This window comes from Cyprinus carpio, chromosome B22, assembly GCF_018340385.1.
Source record: "Cyprinus carpio isolate SPL01 chromosome B22, ASM1834038v1, whole genome shotgun sequence".
Classification (NCBI taxonomy): domain Eukaryota; kingdom Metazoa; phylum Chordata; class Actinopteri; order Cypriniformes; family Cyprinidae; genus Cyprinus; species Cyprinus carpio.
The window spans coordinates 2,905,287-2,924,702 of NC_056618.1; the positions used below are offsets into that span (position 1 = coordinate 2,905,287).

The following is a 19,416-nucleotide window of genomic DNA, read 5'->3' on the forward strand; positions in this document are numbered from 1 at the left end:
ACTTACATCAGTGCTACTCAAACAATGGTGCAGCAGATCTGAATGTGTTATTGGAGCACAGGCACTACAATAAGTGGAAATCTTGGAACCACCAAGTGCAACTGGACCCATTCTGATAACCTAATATAAATATTGTTGTTTTCTCTCAAATCAAGCACTATTGGTGCATTAGCACCATTCGGGTATAATTGAATTTCATACAGCAGTGCTGATTCCATGCGACATGTTTGGAGAGATAAGGAATTAAACAAATGTAGCCAGGCTCAATAAACTTTGGAGCAGCTTTCTGGCTCCTCTGAGAAAGACCTTTTCACTCTGAAAGAGCTTCTCAACTCCCCGATATCAGATTTTGCAGTGGAAGTTGTCTCTGGCTGTGATTGCTGGAGCGAAGCAGGAGATAATCGTCTAATCTTTTGCTTTTCATCTTTGAGGTAAAAATACTTAGCGGTTCTGAGGGGAAGCAGACACATTCAGACCCCAGGCCTCACATTTAGCTGATGCGCAACATACGACCTAGCATGAACACAATCCTCAGATGAATTTATCTGAGATAAGACTGGCTGTAAGGCAGTGTCTGAATAGGCTCAGTCCATGCCTGCAGTTCAGCTGTTGGCCAAATTCAGAATCACTCATCATTCAGGCCACACACGATCTGTGCCAGCAGAGCTCTGCAGAAAGACACACAGATTTTCACAGAATTTGATCACTCATTCATTCATCGACCACCCAGCTGTACACACTCCCTGTCCCTAGTGTGTTCATTAATTCTATAATGATGAGAGTCTGCATGTTACAATACTTCAATTCCATTCCACCGAATTCACACGTGCCTCCAAAGAACATCCATATTAAAAAGCTCTGCACATTCTGACTGGACCTGGCCCCCATTTTCCAAAAGCATCGTAACTAAAGTAGATTGGGAGCCCTTTTTCTTCCTTTCTAACACAATCATGTGATGTTGTTCAGCAATGATAGCACCATTAAACTTTTTGGGGAGTGAAAAGCAGACCAAAGCTTCATTAGTCAACGCCACTAAAGCGCAGCTTCCATGTCTTTAATGCACACTGCACAGTACTGGTAACACAGTGAAACCTTGTCACTCAGTATGCTTATCACTGGCCAGATCAGGCACAGGGCGATCAGAAAATGACACACTGCAAATTGCATCCATATAAACAAAGCAAATGTGCATATCAACAGCAAAAATCAAAGTAAAAGTGTTTAGATCATTCCACACAATATAATAACAAATATTCTAGCAATGTCTTGGGTTTGATTTGGAGGGTTTGCATGAAGCGATAGGATTGGTGAAGTGATTTATTTGATGAATACCATCTGTTTATGACATTATACGACTGGATTTTGTTTCTGGTATGCAGTGTTCTTGACCTCCAACACAAAAACCACAATAACAGCAGATAAATCATATGCTCTCTAAATTTACACCCCATAACACAATACTCAGAGACAACAACACAATTACAGTAACATAAATAATAAAGCAGTCAATCGTTCTGATTTATTGTAGCCCCCCTTGAAAAAAAGTGCTCTTCGCAAAATATTGAGCTCATGCTATTGGTCCGAGGGTTGCCATAGAAACCACAGCTGGTGGTACAGATCATGTGCAAGTGGTTTTGATTAGTCTTCAGGTCCATCTTTCTGAAAGAGTGTCAGGCCTTTTGTGTAAAAAAGAGAAGCTCCCAGAGTAAAGAGACTATAAATTAAACTCTTCATGATGATCTCCAATCCTAAACCCATGTTAAGTGCAATCAAAGTGTAAAATTCTAAAGTTCTAACTTTATTAACTAAGAATTAGCAATTCCCTGGCCTCCTATCAAACCCTTTTACAAATTAGCCAGTGAAAAGATACAGCTTCAGAACATTTCATGCATGTTTTTCAAATGTCCCATACGTCATGTACATTACATAAAGAGATGAGTTCATTAAACCCTGCAACCCTAATTACGATGAGCAGTTTGGAGAATTAAGTTTATTAAGCTCAAAATCTATAAACCAATTCTAATTATTTAAAACCTGTCAAGTTCTAAATAATTACTATTGTTAATTTATTTATTAATGTTTATTTATTATTTACTGGATTTCATAGTACTTGATTAAAACATGATATTGCATATATTTTTTATTTAAAATGACATATTTAAATGACATCACAAGACCATTTTTTTAAAGATCCTATAATATTTATTTTATTCTAGTGGACTATAAACTTTTTCTTAAAGCACTTTGTTTTACTGACCATTTATTGAAAAAGACCCACCATATAGTTACATCCAAAGTCTATAATTACACTGTTGACCCATCCTTAAACCTACTCATCACCTCAATGGCAGCAAAACTGATTTGCAGTTTTTTTTTTTTTTCTCCAGAATTCTTCTTTGTGGAATGTGCCACTGATAAAATGTTTTCCTTAAATACACTGAAAGACATTTTGGCTAAAGCATCTAGCTGTTAAGGTTTTTATTTTATTTTTATTTTTATGGCTCACATCTGTATATTTTTTCTGTGACTTATAGCTCTGATAAAATGACCAATTTATTTCAGTAAAAGTGTACTTAGTAACTAAACTATATTATAGTTTCCAATGTACCCAAGTCTCCTTGTACATTGTAAATCTTGGGATTACTTATAAACCATCACCGACAGTACTGAAAAATATCTATGCCCCTGCGAACACCTAGACTGCAAAAAGATACCTGGTGTTGAATTAAAACAAGGTGATGGTTGAGACGCTCGATGTGAGTCATGAGCTTGGCTCCCGCGAGCCCTTGTAAAACAGAGCTGATTGTGAGGCCTGTCATCATTGCTGTGATGAGCTGTTGAATTTGGGGAGGACTTTTGGAAACCATCAGCTAGTCCCAGTGCCTGAAACAAAGGGGGATTCTGTGTTGCTTGCTGCTGACAAAGCTACACAAAATGGCTAATTTTGCACAAATGTTGGGCAAATAGCAACTTCTTGTCACAAACAGCTTGCGTGTCATGCAACTCTAGACATTTTTCTTCGTTACACGTGTGCATGTTTCGATTTGATAAACATCACAGTTAGATTGGAGGTGACCAGCAAAGATTTGGTTCACAAGACTTTTCACATTGAATTTATTGGATTAATTCTGCAATGGCTAAACAGGCAGCTGCATTTTATTTAGTCACCTGATCTCAGAACTAGACATTGTTTTGATCTGTACAGAAACCAGAGCAGCACAACCCAAAGAAAGTATGTCAGGTTTTGCTTTCCAAATGCTTTCCTATGTTGTCTCAGTGGCTACGTTTACATGCACACTTTTTGGTTCAATCGGACTGAATTCATTACGACTGATGAATCTGATTGTAGTGTTTACATGAACGCTAAATAAAGTGATCAGGTTGATGTGCAGGTTTATATGTCACAAGCTTCAAATCTTTATGGATTTTTATTATGTTTTTAGTGTTCTCAAATAGTGAAAGTGAAAAGTGAAAGTGACAGATAATATAGAGTTCCCTTTCAAGGGAACTTCGAACTGCGTCCTCTAGGGGTCGCTATGGGGAACACCTCATCGTGACCCGTGTCTGAAGCATACAATGAAAAAACACCAACGAGTTGGCCGGCGACAGCCTCTGATGTCACTACAGGTGCGACTATAAAACAGGCACCAGGATAACACGTCATTCTCTTCTTCGTCTTCAAAACTGACTGTTTTGTTTGAAGCATGCATCTGAAAGAACCGGTAAGAGCGCTCTTTCTCTGTCTATCATGTTGACTACTAGCAAGCGTTTAGACGATGTGTGCATCCGTGTCGGCGTTATTTGACACCCGATGACAAACACAAACTTTACGTCATTTGTTTGGGTAAAGAGCACGCACGCGATGTCTTTGAGGAGGCAATCTGCATGCATTGCGAGCGCTTTTATTACACATGATGGTGGTGCTTCAAGCATATCAGACTGATCTGCTAAGAGACCTGGATAGAGGCGAAGGCCTTTTTCCTGATCAGGTAGCCGAGCTGCGCCGCACCACAGGCCTCTCTCCGGGCTACTAAGCAGGCTGCCTCTGCCAAGCGCAGGACTATGTCGGCCATGGTGGTGGTGGAGAGACTTCTGTGGATGAACCTGGCAGACATCGGGAAGAAAGATAACACTTTCTTCTCGATGCTCAGGTTTCGCCTTCTGAACTTTTCGGTATTTCCGTTGAGACGGTGATCAAGAAGTTCGGGGAGTCGAAGGCGCACTCCGCCGCTTTCAGATCATTCGTTCCACGAAGGTCCAGGTCTGAGCCCGAACAACATAGGGGTCCTGGCCTGTCTCGGTCTGAGGATCAAAGACGGGCACAGAAGGCTAGTGTAGCGACTCGCGCTCCTCCCCCACCTGCGGGCAGGGTTAAGAGGAATTGTGGGTCACAAGGAGGTAAGCAGAACCTAAGGGATGTGATCCAGACGAGGCAGCGTTCTCGTCTGAATCAGAGTGATACTGAGGTATCTACTCATTCCCTTTAGGGATTTTTAACTTCTGCTTTTTCCTCCCCTTCCTAAGTCCCCTGTAACCACCAGCTCTCCACCTGATCGAGGTTAGGTGGAAACCTCTAACGCATAACAGTCTCCTATGCTGGACCTATATAATGTTTTTGGCTGGTTCTATGTTCATAGCAACCACCTTACTGATGGTCCGGACTAAAAGGAGGCGCCCCTTGAGCGGGGCTCCAGCGCAGGAGGGTGGGAGTATAAAAATAACCCTTTCTGTATATAGTTATGTGTAAATTGCTGGTGATTATGTGTCTACTAATAAACTCTGTGAGTTTCCTTTGCAGTGCTCAATTACAGTGTTTACTAAACACTCGTCAGTACCAGCCATGCGGCTTCATGTTCCGGTATTAGGCGGCTGAGATCACAGGTTTCTGCGGGAGCCTCCTTGATCATCAGGCCTGGCACAGCACTGCAGGGAATTTCATGGATGTCCAGCCAGGTCACCCTGAGGGGTCTCCTGGCTGCTTAGGTGCTGTCGCATTCAGCGGGAAGTGAAGGTGGCAGTTACAGAAGTCTTCTTGTATATGCTGCCTTAGGTGATGCTCCCCTCGCTAGAGGTTTGTAAAATTTGAGCTTGCCTCTCCCGTGCGGTTCAGCGCCTCTGCGATGCTTAGGAACCTTTAGGTACACACGCTAAGCTCTGTGTACATTCTAAAAACCACATGGTGGCCAGTGTGCACGTGAACACTTTGCGCACTTTCTAAAAATCCACGTATTGGTAAGTGTGCACGCAAGACTCTGCGCACTTTCTGAAATCCTGTATGGTAAGGGTTACGCGCTCTGCCTCGTTCCCTTTCTTGAGATGATTAGACCTTGGTTCCTTGGGCTCCATTCAGCCAGTGTGTATTCGTTTATAACACTTCAAGCATCGCTTCCCTCAACATGAGGGGCTATTTGGGCGATTCTCGTGGTAGTTTAGCAGGGCTCCCCTTTTCCAAGAAGGGTTGCCTATGAGCGCGCTACTCTGGATTCAGGAGTTCTCCTCTCATATGAGACTGAGTTCACTGTTTTTCCCAGAGCGCTCCAGCATTATTTCCACAGATCGAGTTGATGACTCTCAAACATACTGTTTTGAAATGCACCATTCCATCTATGAACTGCTCTATCAGAGTGCCACGAGCGCCCTTCCTTAGAACAGTATTTGAAAATCCATGCTATGGTAAGTGTGCACGTGAAGTCTTTGCACACTTTCTGAAATCCACACTGTGGTAAGTTCGCACGCTAGTACTCTGCATTCTTTCTAAAATCCTATATGGTGAGGGCTTCGCGCGGTTGCTTCGTGCCCTTTCTTGAGTTGGTAAAAGCCCTGTTCATCTTTGGCGCCACTCCACCCATGTATCCTCGGATACCTATCTAAACAGGGTGTTGCTACTGGAGATCTGTTGAGACAGCTCCTTCAGCAAGCTTTTGCGGAAGCAAGCTGTAGCCCCTGTGTGGCAGGCAAGACTTAGTATAAAATGCTAGGTTCCTAGCCGTATCCCTTTAAAGGAATCTTTCCTGATTCCAAGCCTTTAGCTCTAGCACCGGGCCGAGGCCCTAACAATTAAGTTGGGTATGTAGCTTAGGCCTTTGGCCGTAAGGGGTATTGTCACCCATTGAAATGGTAGAGTTGGTACTTAGCATGGCGGCGTGGGTATACTGTTCCCCATAGCGACCCCTAGAGGACGCAGTTCGAAGTTCCCTTGAAAGGGAACGTTTCAGGTTACGAATGTAACCATGGTTCCCTGAGTAGGGAACGAGACTCTAGAGGGAGCTAGAGAACCTCTAGCTCCCTGCCATGCTTCGGACGCAAGCTTCAGACGAAGAAGTGAATGACGTGTTATCCTGGTGCCTGTTTTATAGTCGCACCGGTAGTGACGTCAGAGGCTGTTGCCTCTGTTTTTTCATTGTATGCTTCAGACACGGGTCACGACGAGGTGTTCCCCATAGCGACCCCTAGAGCACGCAGTGTCTCGTTCCCTACTCAGGGAACCATGGTTACATTCGTAACCTGAGACGTTTCTCACTGTTTGCACATAATAACCACTCTCCTACACAGTTTCTTTATTTGTTTTCAACAGCAGAATTAATATTTACCCGTTTATGGATAAATATACATATCAACCGCTGTGCTGTGCTGCTCATATTTATCACGCAAAAAAAAAATAATATTTATAAAGTCACCTCCCCACACCCCAAATGGGTTGCCTGTGGATGAGTATCCAAAACAAGGTTGTCCTGCTCCACTTCACAGTTGCTGAGTGAAAGGAGAGTTTTATAGTGACATGACACATATTGATACAACACTTTTTTCAAAAGGAAGAGCCACTCATTCCATGTGTCATACGTCATTACGTTATTTCTGCATCATTGCACATGCACAGTCCTTTCAGTTGCGTGGTTCAATTCGATCGAGTGTTACATGCATGCTCAATCATATTAGAAGAGGAATAAACCACCCCCTTCAATCTGATCGAAATTTTATTTGAATCGAGCTCAATCAGATCGATTAAGTTTATATGAAAGTTTTTAAATCCTATGGATTATTTGGGTACATGTAAACGTAACCAGTGAGTGGAGCCAGTTTGTTTCAGACTTGAAAGGGAGCGAGGGCTGAACACAGAGAGAATGAAGGGTGTGGGCCAGGCAGATGAGCTGGGACGAGCCAGCAAGTCTTGTGAAGCACATGTGCTTTTCATTAGAGGGCTCAGACCAGTCCTCAAACAGCTTGCTTCTGGCCTCTGATTTTGAATAATGGCCAATCCTCATGTCCCAGAGTCTATCATGACATCCTTCAACTCCCACAGGAGCCATGCATTACTTCCTGTGCTCATCCCCAGGTGCAGACAATATGCTCTGATGGCAAAATTTGCAAACAAGTCCTTAGATTTCATTCTCACTTCTGATGCTATGCTTGTATGATTACGTTGAGCCATGTCACAGCAGAACATTTTCAAGATGCTGAAGATCGCTTTTCGTTTCACCAGTCTTGCACAACTGCTTTGGAAGAGCACAGTTCCAATAAAATGCTGTTCACCACAATATGGTCATCATCATAACAGTGTTCTACTTTTAGAGTATGATTTAGCATAAAACAAGACGTCTTTTCTTCTTAGTTCATTTCCTGAACAGAGAAACTTTCAGTGAAACACACAAAAATGCCACAATACACAAAAATGCATCAATACTGGAAGAAGAGATGTGCAATATTGGAAATAAATAACAGAGGAAACACGGACATAAATAATTAATTATACTGAAAATGTAGCATACCTCCTTCTTCTGACACTCCCACACTTAAATGTGCTGACAAACTGAATCAGGTTGGAAACCATTGTACTAAAACAGAGATGCCCAGTCCTGGAGATCTACCTTCCTGCTAAGTTCAGCTCCAACCCTAAGCAAACTCACCTGAGCCAGCTAACTGAGATCTTCAGGAGCATTTAATAATTACAGAGAGGATTGCTAGAGCAGGGTTGGCATTGAACCAGAAGGTGGATCTCCATGAACAACATTGATTTTCCTACACTCGAAAAAATGCTGGGTTAACCCTCTGAAGTCGATTAACGCGTATACGCGTTTTGAGGCATTTTGTCCTGATAACCCCGAAAATAACTTAAATTACACTTTCAGTTTTGATCGTACAGATAAGAGCAATACATCAATCGAATCTGTAAAGGGTCTACTTTTTTTTGTATACAGACATAATAACAACAAAACTTTGTGCATTTATAAAATAAAGTTAACAAACAAGGAGTGCTGTCTGCAGCCTTTGTCTGCGCTGATCTTCATTTACAAATGCGTCATTAAAATGAACTGTAACTCAGTGAATACTCAACACAGAGACATGAGAGAGATATCTATAGAAAGCCTGACATGTCTACTTTTAAACTAAACACAAGGTGCTGCCGAAAACAAATATTCTGTGATAAAGTAATCCATATGAAAACAACGCGATGTCCGTTTTTCACGTCTCCCTTCATTATCTTCTAATGTGACCACGCCCCCGCGCTGAACGCGCTATTGAGATTCAAATGTTTCACTGAAGCGCGCGGCTTTTGAATACGCCCACACAACAGAAGACAACGCAGCGAGACTGTTCTTCAAGTTTTTTTTATTTTACTGTTTGCTTCGTGATGAGAGGAATAAGACATAATTCACCCCAGAAAGATGTGATGTGGTTGAGGATTTGAGATTTGGATTTCCTCAGAAAAAAAGAATGAAGCACTTTATTCAGCAGAGATCAGAAACATGAGTAAGTCTCTTTTTATTTATTTATATACTTGTACTAGTTTTCACATAACGTGTAAGCATTTTACTAGTTAGACTTTTTCCAAAGACTTTTTCCAAAATATTATTCCTGACTAAATGTATAATCAAGTGAAATATTATGAAGTTTCAATAACAATATACACTACTATACCATTCAAAAGCTTGATGTAAATAATATAGATGTAACAAATAAATGTAACTGTAACAAATGTAACAAACAATAATGTTCTTTCAATTTATCCCCCTAAAAAACCTGAAAAAAAATATTCTCAGCTCTTTTCAACATTAATAATAATAATAATAATGATAATAATAACAATAAATGTTTGTTTTTTTTTGTAGAAAATACGATTGTTAAAAGGATTTCTGAAGGATTGTGTGACTGGAGTAATGATGCAAAAAATTCAGTTTGAAAGTCAGCTTTGATTGTTCCTAATAAACTGTTTATCTGCACTCACAAGTGAATATTAAATTATGTTGTGGGATAATTAAATATATTCTAAATAAACTACAAACATAAAATTTTATACATTTATTTTGTCCTTACATTCTTTCTTGTAACTCACCCCTCTCAGTGACACAGCTGACTGAATGGCTCATTATGCAGCTCATTATGCAGGCCTTTGTCTTCTCAGGTGTGAATTCATGATAGTTGACGCCTACTCGCATATGACTTTTACCAACAAAAAGTGTCTTAGAAAATTTAAATCAATATATTGTTTTCTGTAAGTGAGTAAATAAGATGATTTTCACATCATTTAGAAAAAAAAAATTATAGGCTACAAGCTCCAGTTCTCAAAAGTCCTGGGAACCAATTTTCTGTATGTGTTTTATTGCCTTTTTCAAGTGATTTAACATTTTTAGTTTTTCACTAACCACGCATAAAAATTTTTTTCTCAAAAACACAATCATGTACAGTCGTGGCCAAAAGTTTTGAGAATTACATAAATATTAGTTTTCAAAAAGTTTGCTGCTAAACTGCTTTTAGATCTTTGTTTCAGTTGTTTCTGTGATGTACTGAAATATAATTACAAGCACTTCATACGTTTCAAACGCTTTTATCGACAATTACATGACATTTATGCAAAGAGTCAGTATTTGCAGTGCTGGCCCTTCTTTTTCAGGACCTCTGCAATTCGACTGGGCATGCTCTCAATCAACTTCTGGGCCAAATCCTGACTGATAGCAACCCATTCTTTCATGATAACTTCTTGGAGTTTGTCAGAATTAATGGGTTTTTGTTTGTCCACCCGCCTCTTGAGGATTGACCACAAGTTCTCAATGGGATTAAGATCTGGGGAGTTTCCAGGCCATGGACCCAAAATTTCAACATTCTGGTCCCCGAGCCACTTAGTTATCACTTTTTGCCTTATGGCACGGTGCTCCATCGTGCTGGAAAATGCATTGTTCTTCACCAAACTGTTGTTGGAAGAAGTTGCTGTTGGAGGGTGTGTTTTGGTACCATTCTTTATTCATGGCTGTGTTTTTTGGGCAGAATTGTGAGTGAGCCCACTCCCTTGGATGAGAAGCAACCCCACACATGAATGGTGTCAGGATGCTTTACTGTTGGCATGACACAGGACTGATGGTAGCGCTCACCTTTTCTTCTCCGGACAAGCATTTTTCCAGATGCCCCAAACAATCGGAAAGGGGCTTCATCGGAGAATATGACTTTGCCCCAGTCCTCAGCAGTCCATTCACTATACTTTCTGCAGAAGATCAATCTGTCCCTGATGTTTTTTTTTGGAGAGAAGTGGCTTCTTTGCTGCCCTTCTTGACACCAGGGCATCTTCCAAAAGTCTTCGCCTCACTGTGCGTGCAGATGCGCTCACACCTGCCTGCTGCCATTCCTGAGCAAGCTCTGCTCTGGTGGCACTCTGATCGCGCAGCTGAATCCTCTTTAGGAGATGATCCTGGCGCTTGCTGGACTTTCTTGGACGCCCTGAAGCCTTCTTTACAAGAATTGAACCTCTTTCCTTGAAGTTCTTGATGAACTTATAAATTGTTGATTTAGGTGCAATCTTAGTAGCCACAATATCCTTGCCTGTGAAGCCATTTTTATGCAACGCAATGATGGCTGCACGCGTTTCTTTGCAGGTCACCATGGTTAACAATGGAAGAACAATGATTTCAAGCATCACCCTCCTTTTAACATGTCAAGTCTGCCATTCTAACCCAATCAGCCTGACATAATGATCTCCAGCCTTGTGCTCGTCAACATTCTCACCTGAGTTAACAAGATGATTACTGAAATGATCTCAGCAGGTCCTTTAATGACAGCAATGGAATGCAGTGGAAAGGTTTTTTAAGTTAAGTTAAGTTAATTTTCATGGCAAAGAAGGACTATGCAATTCATCTGATCACTCTTCATAACATTCTGGAGTATATGCAAATCGCTATTATAAAAACTTAAGCAGCAACTTTTCCAATTTCCAATATTTATGTAATTCTCAAAACTTTTGGCCACGACTGTACATACATGCTGCTCACATATTATTATAGCCCAGTTTGTGCTGATTACAGTGAGATTAGACTTTAGCCATTTAGATATTTATAAGAAACTGAAAAAAGCACAAATGTCAGGGCATGACAAAACTTCTCCAGGCCCCAAAAATACCCTTAGACTCCAGAGGGTTAAATATAACCCAGCGCTGGATTAAAAAGGGACCAACTCAACAGTTGGGTTGTTTTGACCCAGTGGTTGGCAGAGGTATAAAGTCCAGGGGTCAGAAAGTAAAAGTCCTGCCATATGTTTATTCCATCCATGAACTCAGCAAGCTATTTTAACCAGAGGAGAACAAAGTCATTCTTTTCAAGTCACAAGCAAGTCTCAAATTAAATCCCAAGTCCCCAAAGACTTAAAGTTAATGAGATAATTAAGTGATTAATTAAATGACGATTACACATTAGTGATGAACATCTGCTGTTAACAATCAACATCATTGAAGAAAAGTGAAACACAAGAACTACAACTGACTTCAGCCACAGCCTTGACTTAAGACTCATTTGTGACTTGAAAGGAATGACTTGGTTACTCCTCTGGTGAAATCAGCTGCTTAGCTCATGGGTGGAGCAAAAATATGTCAAGATTTTTACTCTTTGACCCCTGGACTACCCACCTCTGGTCAAAATAACCCAACTGCTGGGTTGGTCCATTTTTAACCCAGCATTTTTTAGAGTGTAACTTACTGTTTAACATAAAAGTACTCTGATATCCCTGAGGCCTGTCAGGAGAAAGAGTAAAGAGCTCTTATGAGCTCTGTTTATTGGTCATATCATATCTCAGCCCTGACTTGTCAGAAAATTATTCAGTGTGCACAAACTCCATGCACACGCAAGCCATCTGGGACATGTTTCATGCATTGCCAACTGATCAGACCGCCACAGTTGGCTCTCGCACTGACATTTTTGACTTTGATTTGCACAATACCATTCTTTGAGATGTGATAAATAGTAGAAACAAATTAGCAAGTGGTCTGGGCCAGCTCAGACTGCACCGTGAACCCATCAGGGAGCGATGTGTTCAATGTCTAGGGGGATGATACGGATTGAACATGTTTGTGTCATATTGCATGAGAAACAAAACTTGACAGAAGCAGATGGCATTTCACCCTGATGCACTCTGAGAAAAAAGCTACGTAAACATTGCCAAAGCATGTATTTCTGTTTGTGACAAATGATGTCTTGAAGTGAAGCCATGATGTCAGTGTTGGGTTGTCAACAGTGATTTCGATTATACAGCCTGTGAGTAGGTAGATGATATCATATACGTCCACTGAACACCACAATAGGTTAAACTTACATAGTCAAAGTTTATGAGTTGTTCAGATACTCTTAGATGTAAATGATGCAGAAAAAAATTATTTCAGTAGCAGATATGAATGTTCCTCTATAGCCCTTTTCACACTGCACGTTGGACCCGGAAAATTGCTGGAGCATTGCCGGGTCGCCTTCTGTGTGAACGCAAACACGTCCCGGGATTGATTCCGGGATTGATCCCGGGTTGGGGACCTAGTAACATTGCTGGGTTCAGTCCCAGAATGAGCGCTGTGTGAACAAAAGCCAGAACTAATGCCGTAAAGGGTGTTGTAGTGATGACGCACGTTATCGCGCGACTCTTTTAGCCAGTGTTTTGAAGGCAGAGTTCGCGACGAAACAAATATGTGCAAACTGTAATGAAGCAATGATCAGTTAGTTTAATCAGATCTTGGTAGATTTAATATCTTTTAACTTCAGTTCATCTAAGGCTGTGGCTGAAGAAAGTTGTAGTTTGTGTTCTTATTTCTCTTTCAGTGCTTGTTCACAGCAGGTGTTTGAATGATTGAAAGAATGTTTCAGGAATATCATACTAACCTTTAAATAACATTCTACTAACATTAAGGAATCTGGAAATTTTTATGTTCTCAGAATGTTACAAATCAATGTAACTAGATTGTCAAAATTACGTTGAAGGAACATTTGAGGAACATCATACCTTTTAAAAACGTTCCTCTAAAGTCAAGAAAACTGGACATTTTTTATGTTCCCAGAACCAACACTGAATATTTTGAGAATGTCCTTCAGAATGTAATTCTGTTAGCTGGGAATGGATTGTTTCGCAATCATATGTTTCCACAGTGTCTAGTGGTGGTGCCCTAGACTGGCCACTGGATGGCACTCTCCCCTTCCACTGTTTCATGACATTAACTCCATTTTCCATAGTTTTTTGCCAGTTCTTTTCGTTACTGATAATCATCAACTGTTGGTCATTTACCTATTAACTCATCACTATATATACCATGCTCACTTTGACTTTTGTTGCTGAACTATTGAACCTGTTATGTTTTGTTTTTCTGTTTCATTGTTTTCTTGGAGTTTACTTTGTGGATTACCTTGTGTCTTTGTCCTTGCCTTGTTTTTGGATCTATGTGTGACAAGGAATAAAAGCTGCACTTGGATCTATTATTTTGTCTCTGAGATTCCGTGACACACTTAAATTGGATCCATTCACATGGCAGTGCATCACTTTCTTGCCTGCAAAAAAACCCACAGTGATACTAGATACACTAGGGGACATACGGTAATATTTTACTCTCACATCCAATGAAGAGAAAAACAATAGCATATCGATAACCAGATTTCTTCTCCTGGGGGATTTCAACATCCATATGGATATAAAAGACTCCACAATAACAAAAGACTTTTTGTCCATATTGGAGTGCTTTGAACTAAACCAACTCGTGGACTGTCCTACACATGGCAAAGGCCACACTTTAGACCTTGTGATTCCCAATGGTTCATTTGTGTCTCAGTTGTCAACCTCAGATTTAGGTCTGTCTTTTTTAACATGGAATTACCTGACATGAACACTTCCACTTCTCGCATCATTAATTATCGCAAGTGGAGATCTATTGAGCCCACTGATTTTTCTTATTTTATTGACTCTTTTTTTTTTTTTAAGTTGTGATTCTCTATCTGATGATCTGGATGATAACGTTTCTGTGCTGAATTCTGTTCTCTTGTCTGGCCTGGACACGCTGGCTCCTTTGAAATCACGATCTGTTTCTTTTGCACGCTCTGCTCCTTGGTACAATGATGATCTGCGTGCAATGAAGGCTTTGTGTCGCAAAATGGAGCGTAGATGGCGCATATCAGGTTTAACTGTTCATCACCAGGCCTGGAAAGACAGCTTACTCTAATATAAGGCTGAAATTATGTCAGCTAGATCTGTTTATTTTTCTCAGATAATTGTCAGCAATCAGAGAAACCCTAAACAACTGTTTCACTCAATCAACAAGCTGCTTAAAAATCACAGCTTCTCTAATGTTCCTGCTTCAACTCACCGTTGTAATATGTTTTTGGAGTTTTTTTAGCACCAAAATGTATAATATACGTAACCACATTGTTTCCACTCATACTTCTGCTGCCTCCTCCTTAAATATTTCTGCATTTTCTGGTATTTCTCTCTCTATCTTTGCTATTCATGACTCCCAGTCTCTATGTAATATGGTTTCAAAACTGAAAGCCTCAACTTCCAGAGCTGATCCAATACCATCTTGTCTTTTTAAATCATGTTTTGATTCCCTGTCTCCTGTTGTTTTGAGAATTATCAATAACTCTCTGTTTTAAGTTGTTTTTTGATTAGCTCTTTAATGTTGTTTTGTCACCCCTGTACCAAAAACTTAACAACATGGACTTTAATAATCTGAATAAGTTTCGTCCCATCTCCAATCTTCCATTCCTCACCAAAATTTTGGAACAAACAGTGGCTTCTCAATTGCTTTCTCATCTTTCCTCTAATGATCTTTTTGAGCCACTTCAATCTGGATTTCCGTAAACTCCACAGCACTGAAACAGCGTTAGTTAAGGTCACTAATGACTTGTTAATGGCTTCTGATTCTGGCCATCTGTCTATACTGATTCTTCTTGATCTTAGTGCCGCTTTTGACACTATAGATCACTCCATTTTAATCACCCGTTTAGAGACTATCTTTGGAGTTTCTGGTTCTGCATTAGAGTGGTTTAAGTCCTACCTCTCTGATCGCAAGCAGTTTGTTGTGATGGGTGTTTGCAAGTCTGAGGTCGGTGTGGTGCACTGTGGTGTTCCCCAGGGATCAGTTTTGGGCCCTTTACTTTTTAGTATTTACATTTTTCCATTTGGCCAACTTTTAAGAACTCTTGGTCTTAACTTTCACTTTTATGCCGATGACACTCAGATCTATATACTTTCAAAACCTGGTGTCAATATGCCTGTGTCTTTTCTTTCTCAATGTTTTACTGAGATTAAAAAATGGATGTCTGAAAATTTTCTTTGTCTAAACAGTGACAAGACTGAAGTGATGCTTATTGGTTCCCCTCATCAGTTGCGTAAAGCAGAGTCCATAACCTTAAGTGTGGATGGCTCTGCTTTACAATTCCAAACTAAACTAAAAAATCTGGGGGTGATATTTGACGCCAATTTGACCATCATGTTCGTAACACAGTCAAAGCATCATTTTTTCATCTCAGAAACATTGCCAAATTACGTCCCATGTTGACTTTCTCTGTGGCTGAAAAGTTAATCAACACTTTTGTTTTTTCACGCATTGATTATTGTAATGCATTGCTGGCTGGAGTTTCTAAAGCTACTCTAAGTAAATTACAGTTGGTACAAAATTCAGCTGCTAGAATTCTGACTAGGACCAGTGCGAGGTAGCACATCACACCTATCCTGGAAAAATTGCACTGGCTTCCTGTTAGTTTTCGTATTAATTTTAAAATTCTCATGCTCACTTATAAGGCCTTGAATAATTTGGCTCCTCAATATTTGTGTGAGCTTTTAACCCCCTACACTCCTACACGTGCTCTACGCTCTTCTGAAGCTGGTCTTTTAACTATCCAAACAATACGGCTAAAAATCTATGGGTGATCGGGCGTTTCATATTTTGAATTGGTTTTCCTTTTTATATTTTCTGATCTCATTTTAATTTTTGTTGGTTTTAGTGTTTTATTTTTAAATCGTCCCTTAAAACATACTATTTTAGGATAGCTTTTATGTGATTCATGTGATTACTTTGTTTGTTATTATATTGGCTTTCTATTTTATTTAATTTTTTGTATTTTTGTTTGATTAGTTTTTACTGCCTGCTCTGTTATGTGTGTCTTTTAATTTCATTTTTTATGTAAAGTGCTTTGAGATGCTACTTTTAAAGGGCGCTATATAAAATAAAGTTTATTATTATTATTATTATTATAATTATTATTTGCATTTCCTGAGGAAATACCAGTGCTTGTAGGACAGCATCAAAGTCTTAGCTAGGTCTTCCCATAATGAAGTCCTGCATCAGAGCTGTTTTGCTATTATCATAACATATCTCATTTTCGCATGACTGTGCTTGAAAAATAATACACAATGCGACATTGGCTATAGGTGGTTTGACAGATCAATCACAACTCAGAAAGCTAACATTTGTAGGATAGAATAGCAGTTGTTCCTCTGTTTGCATATATAATAATGACATCATTGTATTGGTTAGATTTTGAATAGCGGCCATTCAAAGAGTTTAAGGCAAGCTGAGATTTTCAAAGCAGACTGCACACCTACGACTAAATTTATCTGCGAAACAAAGTTAGAATGGAGTCTGTAGTTTAAACCATTTAGCTGAATTGATTGCAGGAAATTCTGCAGAAGGAGAAAAATATATATTGGAGGTTTATCAAATACAGCATTCCATGTTTCAAGGGAAACACCAACATAAAGGTCTGAAGAAAGCACTTCTGTTGCCACAACACAGGGATGAGTGTTTTATATTTCAGTATGCTCATACTTGACGTCCTTATTATGTCTCTTTTACATTGGATTCCAAAGGCTGGAAGTGTAAAGACACACAAGCATTTCATCTGAGATTCCATTCAACACATTCCATTCAACCACATGCTACTAAGTGTGTGATAAAAACACTGCAGAAAATTTTCTGGTTGCAAAGTATAAATTGCATAGCTCTCTTTAGGTGACCTTGAATGGCCCATGAACCAAATCCAATCACAGCTTTTCCAAAGCATATTGTATCTACATAATGTGACATGGAGTTGAAGAATTCCTGCTGAAGAGAGGTAGCAATATTTTGACTTATTTTAGCAGTATAGGAATGTACCTAGAATGCAAACTTTAATGGACAAGAAGATCTGGAGACCCTCTGCCAGCCAACAATACACTTCTGTACGAAGCTGAAACAGCTTGCACACAAATTTCATGTTGGCTACTTAACTGAGCATTGAGGCCTAGAGTGAATGAGCCAGTGTACGGCTGTTGATGTCATCTTTGGACCATCTAACAGAACAACTGTCTTTTTTTGCCATGTGAAAAGGAAAAGACTTTAATTTGGTAACAGGCCATTTACTTGCTGTAGGGTTCACGAGGTATCTCAAACTCACAGGTCGGTGGAAATGTCTTGGCCTGAGATCCTTCCAATAATCTCACAGGAATTCCGTGCTATTTGAATTCCAGGATGCTGTAGTCGGTTCACTGCAGTTGCCGTCAGTTACATGGACAAGGGCCACGGAATTCTCTGCTCTCTTAAATTAAATCTTCAGGCTTGTCCAGCTGCTCCAGTAAGAACTGGTAGAGGGTTGGAGGGGGTTTGTGGGTGTGGATTAAGCTTTGCTTCTGCTCCTTACTCCTGACTCCCTCTATCTGCTGCTTTTAACAATCCAGCTCTCATCTGGACTCTGCTCAAATGTTTTTTATTCAAAAAGAAATCATTAATGAATGGTTCTTTCTAATATGGAATGTGTTAACACCCGTCATTCACATAATTGGCACCCAGCTCTACAAATGCATGCCTAAGCACAAGACGGCTTGGATGGCCACATGCTTTGAAAATTGAAGGCTTGTTGCTGTCTTGATCATTTCATACTTGATAAATCTGTTATAACCTCCAAATGCTACCATGCTTAGTTGTTAGTATCTAAGTCTTGCTTGAAAGAAATCATTCAGACATCACAGGAGAGAGAGCTGCATTACCTTTTTCATCTTTTATGATGACAAAGAGATGGCATCTTTCCACTATCTGCTACAGACTGGTGAATAGTACCTACCAACTTGTCTTATATAACAGATGACGCTTCAACATTCTCAGAAACCAGTGGAAATGGGTTCACATTCATCATCCAAATGCATCCATACAAAGTTCTGCAATTCCTTTCATTTTGACTAGTAGTGTTGCACTGGTTGGTGAAATCCAATTGCAGACTAGCTGTAATGTATTCAGGTTCCCTGTTTTAGATTAGTATAATAGCTATAACTGTTGTATGTTAACATTTCTTGCAGGTTTTTGCGTTTATGCACAATTGATGGTCATTTGGCAAGTAACATGACGAGGATAGATCAGTGTGGTCCATGTTCAATTAGTGAATCAGGGTGGTGGGTAAAATTAATTTACATTTTCAATTAGAACAGTTTACTATGACAAGCAACAGCAGGAAACCTGATCCTAACATACTATTCATTATGTTTCTGACACTACTAATGAGCTGCCACTAGCAAAAAAAAAAGTATTAGTGTTTTTTGTTTGTTTGTTTGTTTGTTTTTTTTCCAGACTTTACCAGTACCATCACAATACCATTTTTGTACTCAAAAACACTAGGCAATACTTCAAAACAGCAGTGATAACTTCTCAATAACTGAACTTTAAGTTCTTCAGATTCCCTCCCATCTAACATTTTCACCTATACTGAGTGTTTTTCGTATACGACAGATCATATCATTATATGACATATTATGTTCTTAATTTATTTCACATTGTTTTTTATGTTGTATGAGTTGTGTTGTTGTGTTGTAGTTTGTATATATTCTTTTATACAGCACTTTGGTCTACTTCGGTCATTTTAAAGTGCTTTATAAATAAAGTTTGAATGATTGATTGATCATTTGACAAATGGCATCCAGCTTAAACTTTCAGCGGTGGTTTTCTCAAGCATCCATTCAAAAAAAAAGTTTATGCTTCTTCTTCTGTCCTCCTCTTAAGTTTTTGTGAGTGGGTAGAATTATATTTTCGATAACCTTCATGCACTCAGGGATTTTTGGAAAGAGGGAGAGTGAGATATATATATTCCAGCTGCACTTGGACTGTCTTCACGTTCATCAGGAATAGCTGTGTTGCCTGAGCAGTACTCACAGTGCTTGAGGGAGGTT

The 19,416-nt window shown here is 39.7% G+C and overlaps 1 protein-coding gene across 26 annotated transcripts in view; it reads left to right on the forward strand.

Annotated features, from left to right (window-relative positions):
• Nucleotides 1-19,416, forward strand: part of LOC109105478 (elastin-like) — a 118,659-nt gene that overhangs the window by 30,122 nt on the left and 69,121 nt on the right. The window lies entirely within an intron of this gene.